Source organism: Ischnura elegans, chromosome 6, assembly GCF_921293095.1.
Source record: "Ischnura elegans chromosome 6, ioIscEleg1.1, whole genome shotgun sequence".
In the NCBI taxonomy this organism is placed as follows: domain Eukaryota; kingdom Metazoa; phylum Arthropoda; class Insecta; order Odonata; family Coenagrionidae; genus Ischnura; species Ischnura elegans.
Genome location: NC_060251.1, coordinates 38,913,105 through 38,928,886, shown reverse-complemented (window position 1 = coordinate 38,928,886; position 15,782 = coordinate 38,913,105). Strand labels below are relative to the sequence as shown.

The window sequence follows — 15,782 nt, the reverse complement described above, 5'->3', positions numbered from 1 at the left end:
CCTTGAAATTTTTCTAAAGGAGGGCCCCTGCACCTCCCGCTTACCCTGGCGGGTGTATAACCACACCCTCAGACCTCCCAGTATTAGCTGCGCCTGAAACCCCCCCTGGCCTTAATTCCTAATTGCGCCCCTGTGAGGTAGAATCAAGCCGAAAGAGGAGGACAGCCGTTGGAAATCGCTGAGGAGCAGAGAGTTAAGCTGACGCGAGCCGGCCCGTTACGTTGCAGCCAGGGTCAACATTACCCCCCAGCGCTGTGGCGCAACTGTGGGGATTCACGCCGCGACTCCCTAAGCAGCACCAGCAATTCCTGCTTCAACAAAAATCAGACAGAAGGTCGCTGTATGTGACCCATCCAACGCTCTGGTAATCCAGATACGCCTTCACTTCCCTGGTCAAGGAGTTAGAATCTCCATTCCTTTTTTTTGGCCCATCTATCCTCAACGAGCTTTAGATAAAGTGATAACAAAATAAGGCGGTGAACTATTCTTGTTGATTAAGAAAATTAATTTAAGGGGGCGGGTTAATGTCCGCCCAAATGAAAGCTCAAATTCATTCATATTGGAGGGGTGGGGGAAAGCTAGGTCGTTTTCTTACCATGGTTTTTGTTTCATGCCTGTTCCTCTTTCGCTTTGCTCATCTTCATCTGCATTTTCATTATCAAACATTCATCTTCATCAGGGTATTTTTGTTAATTTTGTACGTGAATTTTTTTTATGCCTTCGATATACAATGGATTTATTAAACCAAATTGCGCACCCCATTGGCCACCCAAATTTCGACAAGTTGGCAATCCTTCGGAATGCCGAAGGATTGCCAACGCCACTTGTTCCACTACAAACGGATCGCAGAAGCTAAACTTATCACTATTTTCTGCCCAATTTGGAACCCGATAATTGATATTCAACTTACTTAGATGCTGGTTAACAGCTCGGTGTCTTCTTTGGAAATGTAATTTAAGCAAGGAACAACAGCCAGCCAGAAACAAACTTAAAAAAATAATGAATGTGTTCGGTCACTACACAACTAGTTCTCGACACTTCCAAGGCGATGCAGTAACTGATGAGAATGCATTCGAACGCGTCTAATATATATCCTCGGCTCAAGGAGCCATTTCCGACAGAAAGCGTTGCGAAAAGTAAGTGGTTGGGGTTCCGCCGCCTCCTTAGCTCCGTTGATACCGCTGACCCTGAGCTTTGCCCTCCGAATTTAGAATCTGTAAGGGAGGAAGAGAGTATGTCATCTTATCAGTCTATTTCACGATCAAACGTATCCTCACTTAGTCAACGGGCATGTGGAACATATCTTTGATTATCTTCGCCTCGAGCCTCGTAATCGCCCCTGATTACGAGGTTTGAGGAAGTCTAGAGAAATATTTCGCAAATTTTTTTCGCAAAATTATATCATCACCCGGTCTAGTTTCTGACTTTAATATCTCCTGATAAATTTACCGTTGATAATTAAATGGATATGGTATCCGGCTCCGATTAAGACCAGTAAATATCGGTAAAAAAAAGTGCTCCACCTTAAGTCAATACCAATAAGATATACTTTCTTGCGAAATAAATGGAAAGAGTAGAAAATGTTTTGAATTGCTCTACGGTTCACAGAGTATCGTTTTGAATATTTAAAGACAGTAATTATCCGGTATATACTCTCATGGACGTAATGATATTTTTACTGTTGTGCTTACATCAATATTACCCATTATAGAACAAACGTCAGTTTCTTTTAAACCCTTCAGCCGCAAAGCTCAATGGTCCGAAATAGAGCTGTATCGATAATGAATGAATCGTTCAAAATGAACGTTCATTTTGAATCAAATGTCGTTGAATTGCCGGCCTCGGTGGCGCCGGGGTAAAGTCTCCGACTGCTAACCTAGAGGTCGCGGGTTCAAATCCCGCCTGGGTGGATTGATCACCATCCAGGGCATGGGTGTTTGTGATGGTCAATCAAGTTAACTATAAAGGCCATTTTACACGGGGCACGGAATTGCGCAGGTTAGAGGTGCATTAATTTCTAAAATGGCGTGGAATTGCGCGAATACATGAACGAAATTTGAACAGGGGCTATTTTGCCGTCTCGCATCCACACATTCTCGCATGTGTTCTAGCAATTCACCGCTTTACACGACGCAATTTTGAATGCGTCTCCGCACGTACGTCAGATTGCGCAATTCCGAGTACCGTGTAAAATGGCCTTAAGAGAGGACAATGCTGTCCTAAATTCGCTTGAAAAATTAAAGATGAAATTTTTAAGATGAATTTAAAAATCGTTTTGAATCGAATCAAATCATTAATTTTGAACGATTTGAGTTGAAAGATTCAAATCCGCCGAATCCAATTCGTTCATAATGAAAGATGGGATATTCAAATTCGCCGAATCTAAATCGTTGAATAAGAACGATTTGAATTCGGCTAGTCCACGTTGTTACTACCCATGAAAGGTGGTGTATCATCATCATATTCTGACGAATGGCCATACAGGTTGGCAATAAAAATTATCTCTTCACCATAATTACCATTGATTTGACACGGAGGTATATGCTGTACCTATGTGTTTTACTGTAACAGAACTAAATGTACAATGATTTCGTAGAACGTGATATAAGATTTTTCACGGAGTAATCAGTGCTATAAGTATTCTTCTGACTATATCAGTGAAATGAAAATTCTTGAGGAACGGGAATTTTTTAGATGGAATTAAATTGAATTCTTCACTCTCACAATTGAATGTTTTAATAAAAATGAAAGTGCTTGAGAAATACATACATGTGCACTCCCATTGCATAAGATGCCATAGCCTTTTATATGTTATTATTCATTTAAATAAAATTTTGTAAAACATTGAATGTATCTTGATAATGTTTCATTACGATAAAAGTAAAGTAAGCTCAAGGTATCTTTTGCGCCCCCCCTTCAGTTTCTTCTGTACCCGCTACTGATACAAACATAAGAGAGTAACGAGCAAAGGGGGATTTTCAATTAAGTTTTAGGCCAGTTTTTCACTAAAACTTTCTTTATCTAGTATTAGAAATATCCCCACGAGTATTTCCCGCGATTACTTCCCTATTTCAATAAATAGATGAATTATATGAAAACTCAGTGGGGTGCAATGCCATCTCCAACCGCCAATTCTACATTTCAATTCGTCGAAATTCACCGCTTTTGTTGAACAGCTGAGTTGTAATCAACTCATATATTGGAATATATCACAAATTATAGTTTTTTTAAATCCGCGTGAATGTCGATTATTTCGATATAATCTACAATGAACATTTTATATTTCATTTTTTGACGCAAAAAAATATTTTTATACACGAAAAATATTTTACTGCTCAACTCTGCTGGAGTTAAGCTAACGAATTTAATGTGTCACTCAACTGCCGATGCCAATGGGATCTCAATTGCCGCGTGTATTCACTGTTGTTAAAATACAGGCATGAATTAAAACATGGCAAAACTTCGTAAGGGTCGTGACGGTTTTCAACTGTCTTGAAAAATATTAAATATTATGTGGCTTCTGATTATACTTGAATATTTTTATGAGATAAAAATCGTCATTATTCATTATTTACTTATTCTTTGAGATTATTTTGACGAAGTTTCATCGACTACTTGTACTTGTTTTGGCTGTCTTTAGATTTCGAAAGGTCGGGAATAAATATAATGCGTCTATTTATGTAAAATACGAAAAATCTACCGTTTTGAAAGTTTATCTCTCCATTTATTTAGATTGGTGCAATTTGAAGACATGATGGCAATCTGTCGAGTAAAATATTTCGTAGGTAAACTGGTCTCCCATTCGAATTTCCGGACGAGGATTACTCGATACGGTACAACGGTCAAATGCGATGGAACGTTAAGAATAGGGATATGGAAGTTACCATCGCTTCGTACCTGCGGAACACTAACGGCCTTATACATAGATTTCCGATCTGACACGCTAGTAGGGCGACTAACTTAGTCGGCTACTAAGACCTTACAGTCGACTACTAAGATATGGGATAACTATCTAGCGCCTTTAATCGTAAGTTCGGTAGTGTTATGCCCCGTTTACACAACGATCCTACCGACGTTGATACGTACGCGCGTAACCTGAAAACGTCGTGTAAACGCGCAGAGTTACCATCGTAGGTCTTAGTACCTAACACTGCCGAACTTACGATGGTTAGCGCTAGTGTGCCAAGAAAAAAGAGTTGGGAAATGAAGATCGATGCATATACTATTCTTCGCGCCGTTGCAATCTTGATACAATAATTGATATTTCATAAATAAAAAAAATATATCTAAGATATATGGCAACGATTGAAGACATTATTGAGCAGGTAATGGAAGGACGTCAGGGGAAAGTTTTTTCTGATGCTCTATTTAGCAAATGACATCGGATATTCTATACTATACCAGTTTAATGTATTTATTTATTTACAGGTTAACCCACAACCATGTATCCTTACATTATACTTCACAGATGATGGACATTAACAAACATACTCAAAATATTAACCAATTAAAATCGTTGTATGTACAGGATTTCACGATAAAATTCGCCACAAATAACTAACATTTAGATGAAGACATGGAAAAATCAATACTTTTGCCGAGTTAAGCCGATATCGAAGCCTTTTCTAGTAAAATAATAAGAGAAATATGTACTGTCTAACGCGTGAATATTCTTAATTTTTTTTACATATTCTCTCGAAGAATCTAGATTATTAAAGGCTTCACGGACTGTTATGACTAGTTTTAGTTATACCTCATCATTCTGGATAGCTTATCATATACCTCATCATTCTGGGTAGAAGAGTTGAGGACATAATTTGCTCTATGGCAATTAAAAACAAACAGGTGAGGATTTGTATAGTTATGATGGGATCCATTAAAATTTACTAATAAAGGATATAGGAAAAATCTAAATAGGAATTGATAATTTTGTAGAGGAATAGGCTATTGTTGGAGGATCCTGTGTCGAGCAAGAGTTTTCAAATTAGGGAAAGGGAAAGAATACATGAAGTGTCGTAATCAGACAAAGAGATTAATAAATCGTAATTATTTAATTTGAAAAATTTATTTTGGACACGTTCAATCCGGATTGAGTCGATATTATAATAAAGTGACCAGTTAGCAAAATATTCCAATTTGGAACGTAGCAAGGAGACATATCTACTGTCTTTACCGCATGAATGTTGCTAAACTTTAGACAGATTCCCATAAGGAATGCTACTTCCTTTAACGTTTTACCGACATTTCAGTCTAGCTTCAGTTTTAGCACATGAAAAAATTAATATTCTTTTGCTTCTTAATTTCCAGGATTTCAAATTTCTCACGCAGTGTCGTCGTCAGTTGTTATCTGACACAATTCCACAACGAGGGCAGCACTGAGCTACGATGGTAACTTTTAGATGTGTAAACGTGCTGTAGTCGCGATCAACGTTGGTACGATCGTAGTGTAAACGGGGCATTAGGTACTAAGGTCTACGATGGTAACTCTGTGCGTTTACACGACGTTTTGAGGTTACGCGCGTACGGATCAACGTCGGTACGATCGTTGTGTAATGCCTCATTCACATTACGATAGTCCGAGCCGTCGTCCTAACTATAGTTGACCGAACTAGCCGTGTGAATGCAAGTCCTGACTATAGTTGACTTAGTTCCGAACGTTGCCACTTTACTATGGTTAGGCGCTGGGAGACCGGAAACGGAAGCGACAAGAGAAAGACGAAAAGCTCGTGAAGCTCTATTATTTTCATGGATTTGTCCTAGGAAGGAAGAATATGAGCGGAAGAAAAATTATTCGGTAAATACACGTTGAAAACAGTAATATCATCGAAGAAGGTGGTAATATCTTGTCAATGCAAACCTCAACAGCTTTGCTAATCATCAATTTCCCGTTCACTTTAGATGTCAGCACTAGAGAGCAGCACAGGTTTCAACCATCGTCCAAGGTCGGTAAAAGCCAGGTCGTGACACGCTCCCATCTTGGTTCCCGCCTGTCTGTTGTTTACATGGTGTTAGCATAGGGCATGTGAATTAATTTCAACAAATTGTGTGTTGCAGTGCTCCGCATTGCTCCAATTCCACGAAAAACGGAGTAAGAATATTTCGTTTTCCTTCTGATCCTAAAAGAATGGCTCTGTGGTCGATAGATTGCAGAAGAAACAAATGGAAATGTACAATAACATCGCGCTTTTTGCTTCAGTTATTTACATCCATGATTGTCTTGTCATTGTTAATTGTGTGAGTCTAATTGCTCAATTTGGAATGCATTTCCTTCGTGCAGCATTTGCTGCCTCAAAATCAGTGATTGAGTTTGGAATCCATCCTATTCTAATTAATGCTCTGATGTGTATTCATTTATTGCTGTTATTTGTGAAATCTTAAATGTACCTAAAGGCTCACCTGAGTGCACACTGACATTACTGTGTCACATTATTTGCCATGATTCTTGGAATATTTGCATGCGGATTATTCTAGTATTACATTTATTATTGGGATTGGCAATATTTACAATTTCTAACTAATCAACATAGGCCTCAACTTAAGACAATTAATAAGCATTCAATGAGAGTATATTATTATCATATGGAGAAATCATATCATTTTGAGTTTAAAAAATGTACAGGGACCTTGTATTACGAACTAAGAAATAATATTACAGTAGAGTTATCAGTCTGGCGAAAAACCTGACCAAAATATCATGGTAAGTAATAAAAACCGATCCCATGCAAATGGCAGTGTTTGCCAATCAGTACCTCGCCAATGTGCCCCTATGCATGCAGAATTCAATAATATATTGGGACAGCTTTAATACTGACCCCTGTCAACATATAAGGTCCTCAATGGCCCTCTTTCCGGTAACAGAAAATGAGGTATTGAAGCACATACATAGCCTAACGTTGCCTTCTACGTATATATATTCATATACCTACCAAGGTCTGTAATAACCTGCCTTCATGCTTAAAAAATGCTCCTACGAGGGCAAATTTCAACTACAATCTGAAACTCTTCCTTGTTAACAAAAGCTATTTTAGCACAAATAAGCTTCAAATGTGTATGTATTTTTTGTATTGACTTGTACTATATTTAACAATGTAAAGTCATGGGACCAATAAGAATAATAGGGTGGTTTCCTATTATTTTTTTATTGCCTTAATCGAAAGATTATTACTCCTGGAGTACGTATTTCACGCTTTTAGATTTTTAAATGACAATATCTATTTTTCGCGATTAAATGAAAAGTGAAAATTTTCAAGCGCGCGAAAACGCGACGCTCAAGTATGAATGCCGGGAAATATCTCCGTACGTCGTATTTCTGGTTCCCCCTCCCGCCCGGTGAGGTGACCTTGAGGCGAGGCTTAGCGCTGATACGTCGCAGGCTGCCAGCGGGTAGCTGAGTGCCTTGCTGAATGGTAGCGCTTGGCTTAAAAAAGGTTTATTAATACCTTATCAAACGAAGAAAACTTTCCGACCTTAGCCAGTTTTAGTAGGTGATTATTAAGACATGTTTCCCTGAGCTCTGTGCCTCATGCATGCATTGGTAACCTCAGACGATGTATAACTCCTATCTTCTCGTATAGAAACTAGGTCCCTGTGACGTCACGTGGAGTGGCATCGCATGGGCGCCAATCTGGCCTTTTTCAAATGAGGATAAAATTTGACCCTTGCCATTCGTCTAAACCGGTATTTCAAAAACCAAATAATTTGTGTATTATGAATACACTAATGGTGGGTAACGAATCGCAATCAATGCCTTTCGTTTTCTTTGATGAAGGAAACTACCCTATTATTATTATATCTATGCTGAAACCCTAATATATTAGTAATCAATCCGGAAAAAGAAAGTAATTAGTGAATCCTAGAACCTATGCGGTAGAGCAAAGTGTATAATTGCCTATGGCCATGGAAAATTCCATGCACCTTACTTTCAAAATAAAGTAGAAAAATACATTAGAAACTATTCACACAGAGCACTATGATGGGAATGTTTTGTCGCGTGAGTTGGACATTTTTTCAGGGTTGAAACAAGGCCCTGAGACTAAACAACCGCCCAGATTAGGAATTATACTATAATTCCCTATGGCCGTGTAAAATGTCATGAACCTGAGTTCCTAAATATGGAAATGAGACATGGTTCCTTATACCTATGCACCCGGTGCGCTGTAGGGCGAAATTTTTTTTCGCGTGGGTTGGGGATTTTTTCAGAGTCGAACCGAGGTCCTCAGGGTCAAAAACCGCCCGTATTATGAAGTATACTATAATTCCCTACGACCGTGTAAAATGTCATGCACCTGACTTCCTAATTAAGGAAGTGAGACATGGTTCCTTGTACCTATACACACGGAGCGCTGTAGAACGAATTTTTTTTTCGCTTGATTTGGGCATTTAAAAAAAATCAAATCAAGGTCCTCAGACTAAAAATCTGCCCGTATTATCAAGTTTACTATAATTTACTATCACTTTGGAATATTTCATGAATCTAACTTCATAAATAAGGGAATAAAACATGGTTCCTTGTACCTATTCACCCGGAGCGCTGAAGTAAGAAAATGTTTGTCGCGTGGGTTGGAAATTTTTTCAGAGTCGAACCGAGGTCTTTAGGGTAAAATGCCACCCGCATTATCAAGTAGACTATAATTCCCTATCTTTTTGGAAAATTTCATGAATTTAACTTGATAAATAAGGGAATAAAACATGGTTCCTTGTACCTATGCACTCGGAACGCTGAAGTAAGAAAAATTTGTCGCGTGGGTTGGGAATTTTTCCAGAATCGAACCGAGGTCTTTAGGGTCAAAATCCGCCCGTATTATCAAGTATACTATAATTTCCTATGACCATGGAAAATATCATGCACCTGACTTCCTAATTAAGGAAGTGAGACATGGTTCCTTGTACCTATACACACGGAGCGCTGTAGAGCGTATTTTATTTCGCTTGGCTTGTAAATTTTTCCAGAGTCAAATCGAGGTCGTCAGACTAAAAAACCGGCTGTATTATTAAGTAAACTATAATTTTCTATAATCTTGGATGATTTCATGAATCTAACTTCATAAATAAAGGAATAAAACATTGTTCCTTGTACCTATGCACCCGGAGCGCTGAAGTAAGACATTTTTGTCGCGTGGGTTGACAATTTTTCCAGAGTCGATCCGAGGTCTTCAGTGTCAAAAACTGCCCGTGTTCGCAAGTATATTATAATTTTCTATAACCATAGAAAATTTCATGTACCAGACTTCCTAAATAAGGAAGTAAGACATGGTGCCTTACAACCCATGCATCCAGAGCGCTGCAGTGCGAAATTTATTTTTCCCGTGAGTTGACAATTTTTCCAGAGTCGAACCGTGGACCATAGACTCAAAATACAGACGTAATAAATTTTCATTTTATTAACTATCTATAACAAAACTTCCACTTCCCTGCATTGATTACGTTGTGAGAAAACCGTGTTTCCTTTTACCTATGTCTCCCGTTTAAATGCACGTAAAATTTGAATTCCCGCCGCGCTAGAGACTCAAGATGGCGGATTACATTGGTCAAGTGCGTGACACGACCTGGCTTTTACCGACCTTGCCATCGTCGTGTGAATGCACGATAGTTCCGACGATGGCTGGAGCTATCGTAATGTGAATGAGGCATAAACGGGGCATATTGCCAAAACAAAAACAACAGCGCAACGAAATGCATGAAATGTAAACACTGGTGATAAGTATCTCACGATGAAGTGGCCAGAATACATAATAAAAGCTAACAGAACTTGTAAGCCAACAAACGAATGAAAATTAAAGCGCGTTCGCTGCATTCATGAGGAACAACTACTTCATATGTGAAACGTATCCTCTTCTTCAGTTCGATACCTTTGATGGAAATGTATACGGTTGATTAAACCAGTATGGAAGGAATAAATAAGCTCATACAATCACAAATCACTTCACTTGACGTTTCACTCTTTAATTCATCGTCTATATGCAATCAATTCACTTAGGGGCGCACTGAATGCAAAAATTGTGTTCACTTACACTAGAGGCACGAGTTCACTGCGCGTCGTAGCTTCCTCGCAGCTACACAAAACTTTCAATTCCTGTCAACAATTACACTACATACGTTGCCTGCCTTACTTGAAGAATGGATTCTCGTATTCCATTTTGGCACAAATGCGTAAAAAGTCTATAACAGATTACAAATAAAACCGGAGTTCGATCATCCACAATGGTCAGCCATATTTAGTAGCTACCTTAGACAAGGCCGGAGGGCGACTAAGAACCAGCTACTAAGATAGTAGCATACTAAGCTTAGTAGCCCTTACTAACGCTCTATGAATACCGTTTTGCAAGTATGCTACTACCTAGAACGCTACTTAAGCGGTATTAGCTTACTAAGGAAACTATGAATAGGGCCGTAAATAACTTATGGATGGAAATGCGAGGCATTAAGTACTAAGTAATAGTGAGCAGCGAAAAAAAGTTGTCTGAAGAAGGAGACTTTTGGAAATAGAGCTAGAGATTGATAAAAACACGATCGTTAATTGGCTATGTTGTGGAGAAAATAATGCTTACAAAGAGCACCGGAATGCATGTGAAAAGCAACCTGCACTTGATGAGAGGTTGACCATGGTGAATATAGAAATCTAACCCGTAGCTACTGTATTGGTTCAGTTACACATGTCTGTATCATATTATGAGGACGAAGAAGTGTAAGGCGTCTAGCAACATACTATAGAAATAATCAGGCGGGTAACAGGAGAGTAAAATCTTACCACTCCGGGCAAATGGAAAGCCGTCCTAGGCGAAGGACAAGACGAATATAACCAGAAAAGAAGGCTAAGGATGTCATTCTGCTCTCCAAACTTGGAAATGTTGGGAAAGTCTTCATATGAAGTCAGTGTTTAGTATGGTCACCTACTATATTGTATAAAAAATTTGTTTATTTTTCCATAATCGTGCCCCTTTACTCATGAAATTCATCCGGCGAAACGGCCAGATGCGTGAGCGAAGAAATTGAGATCAGACTGAAAATAAGCTCGAATACAAATTTGACTAATTTTTCAGCAACATTTCAACTATTACATTAGCTTAGCTTTGAGAGTATAATGTCAATCGGGGCATTGTGTTGAAAGAATTGTAGGCACTGGCGGATAACCTCGATTCAATTAGTTAATGTCAGAGCTTAAGTAGTAAGACTTTTAAAGACGTTTAGACAAGGTCATATAAAATTATATTTACAAAGTTTTATTTAGATTTTTAATAAAGCAATTTCACTGAGTTACATATGAGTCACATTGTATTACTTCACTCATCTAGGATTTTAGTTTTTCATTGCTCGTTTAACAATTTTTCTATGATTCTTAACTCAGCTCCTCATTTGATTACGAAGGAGAAGGAGCCGTATTGAAGAAAGCATTTGCTTTTGTTTTTTAATTTTACCCAGACATGCCCTCTTTCTTAGAAGTTTAGCAATTAAGAAACTTATGTACGAAAAAGGAAATCGTAATTTATGTACCCTGTTAAAAATTCCCCATTGAAAACACCCATTAAAATTCCTTATAGGGAATTGGCAATGGGGACTACCATTCCCTATAGGGACACCCATTCCCTATAGGGACAGTTATTCCCTATAGGGACTGTAATTCCCCATTGAAAATACCCATTAAAATTCCTTATAGGGAATTGGCATTGGGGACTACCATTCCCTATAGGGACACCCATTCCCTATAGGGACACCCATTCTCTATAGGGACACCTATTCCCTATAGGGATAAATATTCCCTATAGGGACTGTAATTCCCTAATAAAACAGAATGAATAAAAACAATTGTTCCATTGATATGAATTTAATGCTGAATTAAACATTTTTACATTGTATAACATAAATTTGTTGTCAGGCTTGCTACTTTTTAACAATACAAAAGGTTAAACAGGGCAAGATTTGGGGTAAAACTGTACAAATTATGCAATTCCAGCTATTGTTATACACATAACTTTAAAATGTATGTTGGAAATGATGAAGTAAACAATATTCCTGTTAATACAAAGGTAGTATTGGATTTGATGGCCGCGTATAATCTTCTAAACAAAGGATATTAATTGTATGTTGATAATTGGTATAATTCGCCAGATTTGTTTCACAAGTTACACACCTTAGGAATTAATGTACTGTACTTTGTGATCTAAATGCAAAAATATGCCTAAAGATAGAGACGAATTAAAACTCCAAAAAGGTGAAGCCATATCATATTGCAGTAATAACATTATTGCAAATGGAAGGACAAGAAGGATATGTTACAATAATGAACACCAGGCATTCCTTGGAGTGTACAGATACCAAAAAAGTAAAGGTAAAAGGATGGCAAAACGTGTAGTGTGCTTGGAGAAAAAGATAAGAAGAGAATCTACATGGTAGTATGATGTGTGCAAAAAGCCACTATGTTTGGAACATTTCAAGCCCTAAAGAATTATCTCCAATTATGTAAAGTATTTAATTTAATTTTGAATGCTTTTATTTTTGCACACAGTAAACCATAGTTGGTAGCATATACTTCAAGCAAATGAAAAAGCAAGTAACTATTAACAAAATATCAAAATTTGGACCGAATTGGTTAACAAATACCACTTCAAATGTCTCATACAAACCAATATTACAATAGGGTTGTTCACCATATTTTTTTTATTTAAGAAATCGAAAGATCGTGCTTCAGAAGGAGCCATGACAATAATATTATGCTATTTTCTTCATTGTACATGTTTAGAGAAGGCTTTAAACAGTGACAAATTTTACGTTACGCCAAAAAGCCCTACTTCCATCTTGAATTGATGTGTGACGTCACAAGCCTGTAGATGCCCTACTGCAGTGTTGTTTAAGTGGCTCAGCAGGGTTATTCCACTTTTTTTCAAGATCTCCAGCGTCTGCCGCCAGATCAGTGTTTAAAGAAAATCCAAATTTATCCTTTAATAAGAGTAATAATAAGCAAAATTACCCTTACTTGTACATATTTATTGCTCATCATATCATAAATAGCACTACAACGTACACATTTCACGAGTTGTCTTTTTGATACGAATTATTCGAATATATTCCGAATCAACTGATTCAATGAAAAACTTGACTCACAATAAATATAAAAAACTAATAAAACATGATAATCGGTTTTCCAATCACTATGCACACGCTAAAAGAATTTGCACTCCTTGAAGTTCGAAAGATTCTCCACACCTCACTTCTCACTCATCACTAACGACTTAGAATCAGTTTACGTTATTTCACATTGACATTTCGAGGACAATGAAATGAATAGGCTGAAACAAATAGCTAAACCGGTTATTGTAACATCAAAAAACTTCGAATTTCACTATTACTCTTACCCGTACTCTTACCGTAACCCAAATATGACCAAAACAAAAACAAACAACAGCGCAACGAAATTCGTGAAATGTAAACACTCGTGAATGCTCAAAATGAATAGGTAATAAAATCACACGGAACTTAGAAGCGAACAAACGATTGAAAATTAATATGCGTTCGATGTATCCCTAAAGCACAACTAGCTCAAATATGAAAAATATCCCCTAGGCAATAGTTAGATACCTTAGATCGAAATGTATAGGGTTGATTGAACTAGCATGGAAGAAATAAATAATTTCGTCGAAGCAGTTACATTCACAACTCACTTCACTCTTTACTTCATCGTCTATATGCAATCATTCACTTAGGTGTACATTAAGGGCACAAATTGTGTTCACTTGCACTAGAAGCACAATGAAAGTTCACTGCACGTAGTTTCCTAGCAAATGCAGCAATACAAAACTTTCAATTCCTGTCAACGCTACATACATTGCCTGCCTAACTTGAAGAATGGATTACATGTCGCCTTGATCCATCCGGAAGCTTCATGCACAACATAGGCCATTTCAAAATAAGGAATAACCTTGGCAAATGTCCAGTCGGCATGCAGAGTACTCAGCTTGACATCGAGCGATCGAGGGTACAGGCCAGCCGTACAGGGGTACAGGCTTGTGTCGTCATCACCTCTATTTCAAGATGGCCGACCGTTTTTGGCGGCGTTTAAAATTGTTCGAATTTTGATTGCTAATAATTCCATCATTACTTTTTCAACGCATCTGTCATTCATCCCAATCAAAATGAAATTACATCAGAAGTGATATACATTCGTTTTTTTAGACCGTTTTGATAGGCTTGAACAACCCTATTGTGTTCAAATTATTTCAAAGTTCGTGGTGTTTGGGGTCGATCAGGGGATTGATGTGAATGGTATGTATTACAAAGGCTGACAGGGAATGAACAATCAATATCTTAGCTGGTAGCATTTGCATCCATCATCAGTCTGGATACACATGTGAAGTATTATTTGCTACTTTTCAGTAGCTTCTTCCTTTGGTATTTAACCATGTCACAACTTTTGGTGGCAAATGCCTTTGTGATAACTTGCTTTAGTCTAGTTGGTATATCCCTTTTCAGGTTGTCATCCTGACTCCAGACTCTCTCCATTGTCCCTGCAAATAAATATAGAATATTAGTAATAAAAACAAGGTTATATCATTTGCTATGAACCTATCCTGCAGGAAATCTACCTATTTATTACATTTACACATGGCATCTTGCAAGCATATTTATGCACTCCCACTCTAACGCATTCATATTTATGTGCATGCATCAACGTGGCGAACAAAATGCTAGGCTCAACTTCCTAACAAGTATCTATTCTGTGCTCAACAAACAGGTTATTTTTTTATAAATATTTATATATACCCGTTAACTGCGTAAGGAACACCGGGGTAAGTGGAACCCCTAGCATAAATAGTTGACATTTCAATAGAATTGAATTGACATTCAATTTTAGTAACATTCTATAGCAATTGATAACAATATAACTCTTTAAGACTTTCATTGCAATTTAGGCATTTGTGAAAAATGTACTCAAGTACAAAATTTAGGCACTTGAGAAAAATGTACTCAAGTACGTCTACACTACAGACTTAAGTGACTTCATCTCTAATCCTAAGTGCGGTGCGGTAGCTACACTTGAGCTTTAAGTCGACTTCAGCGCCGTGATTGTCTATATCGGGAAACAGTTATGTTGATAGTTGAAGATCTAGGAGAGTATAGTGATTCTGTGATCCAAAGCGACGGATATTTGAAATAAACTTTCAAACTCCGTGAATTAACCATTTTGTATTTAGAAGGTTAAAAGGAAAGACCGATTTCAGTCTCCGAGCAAACGCAATGTGGCGAGAGGCGATGGAGTCAGAGGACTTTAGAATTGCTAAGGTTGACTTCGTGGAATCAGTGGTATGATATATTCATGACGCAAAAGAAAACACTTACAATTAGTCAAATTCCTCTCCTTTATTAAAACCATTGATGTTAAATTTTAACCTTCAATTCCTCCCTCGTTTAATTAAATCGCCATATCTTATCCCCCTCGGCATCTCCAGGACTAAAATTGAAGCCCTATGCAATGGTTTCAATAGCATTGTGTGGGATTTTACTAAGTGCATTCGTTTACGTTATTTTCAATTATGACACAATGGAAGCTTTAATGTTTCACCGGATCGTCCGCCGTCAACTCAGTCTTAAATACCTTAAAACGTTTCTAAGTTTCATATAACGGGTTACACCGTGAACAACAGGCATAGCAATTAGTTTTCACGGAAATAAAACCAACAGCAAGGTGAGAAATTCCACAAAATAAATTCGTCGATTTAATAACACCAACACTAGAAATGGAACGCTCAACAACCACATCATGGAATACAGCACAACTTAGAACATATTCA

At 37.7% G+C, this 15,782-nt stretch overlaps 1 protein-coding gene across 4 annotated transcripts in view; it reads right to left on the bottom strand.

Moving 5' to 3' along the window:
* Nucleotides 1–1,231, bottom strand: part of LOC124160347 — a 33,319-nt gene extending 32,088 nt beyond the window's left edge. The window contains exon 1 of one of the 4 annotated variants that reach the window (XM_046536191.1): nucleotides 907–1,231. The gene's annotated coding sequence lies outside the window, so the exon portion shown is untranslated. The remainder of the gene's footprint in view (nucleotides 1–906) is intronic. The other 3 variants (XM_046536190.1, XM_046536192.1, XM_046536189.1) reach the window with 3 other exon arrangements.
* Nucleotides 1,232–15,782: the final 14,551 nt, after the last annotated feature.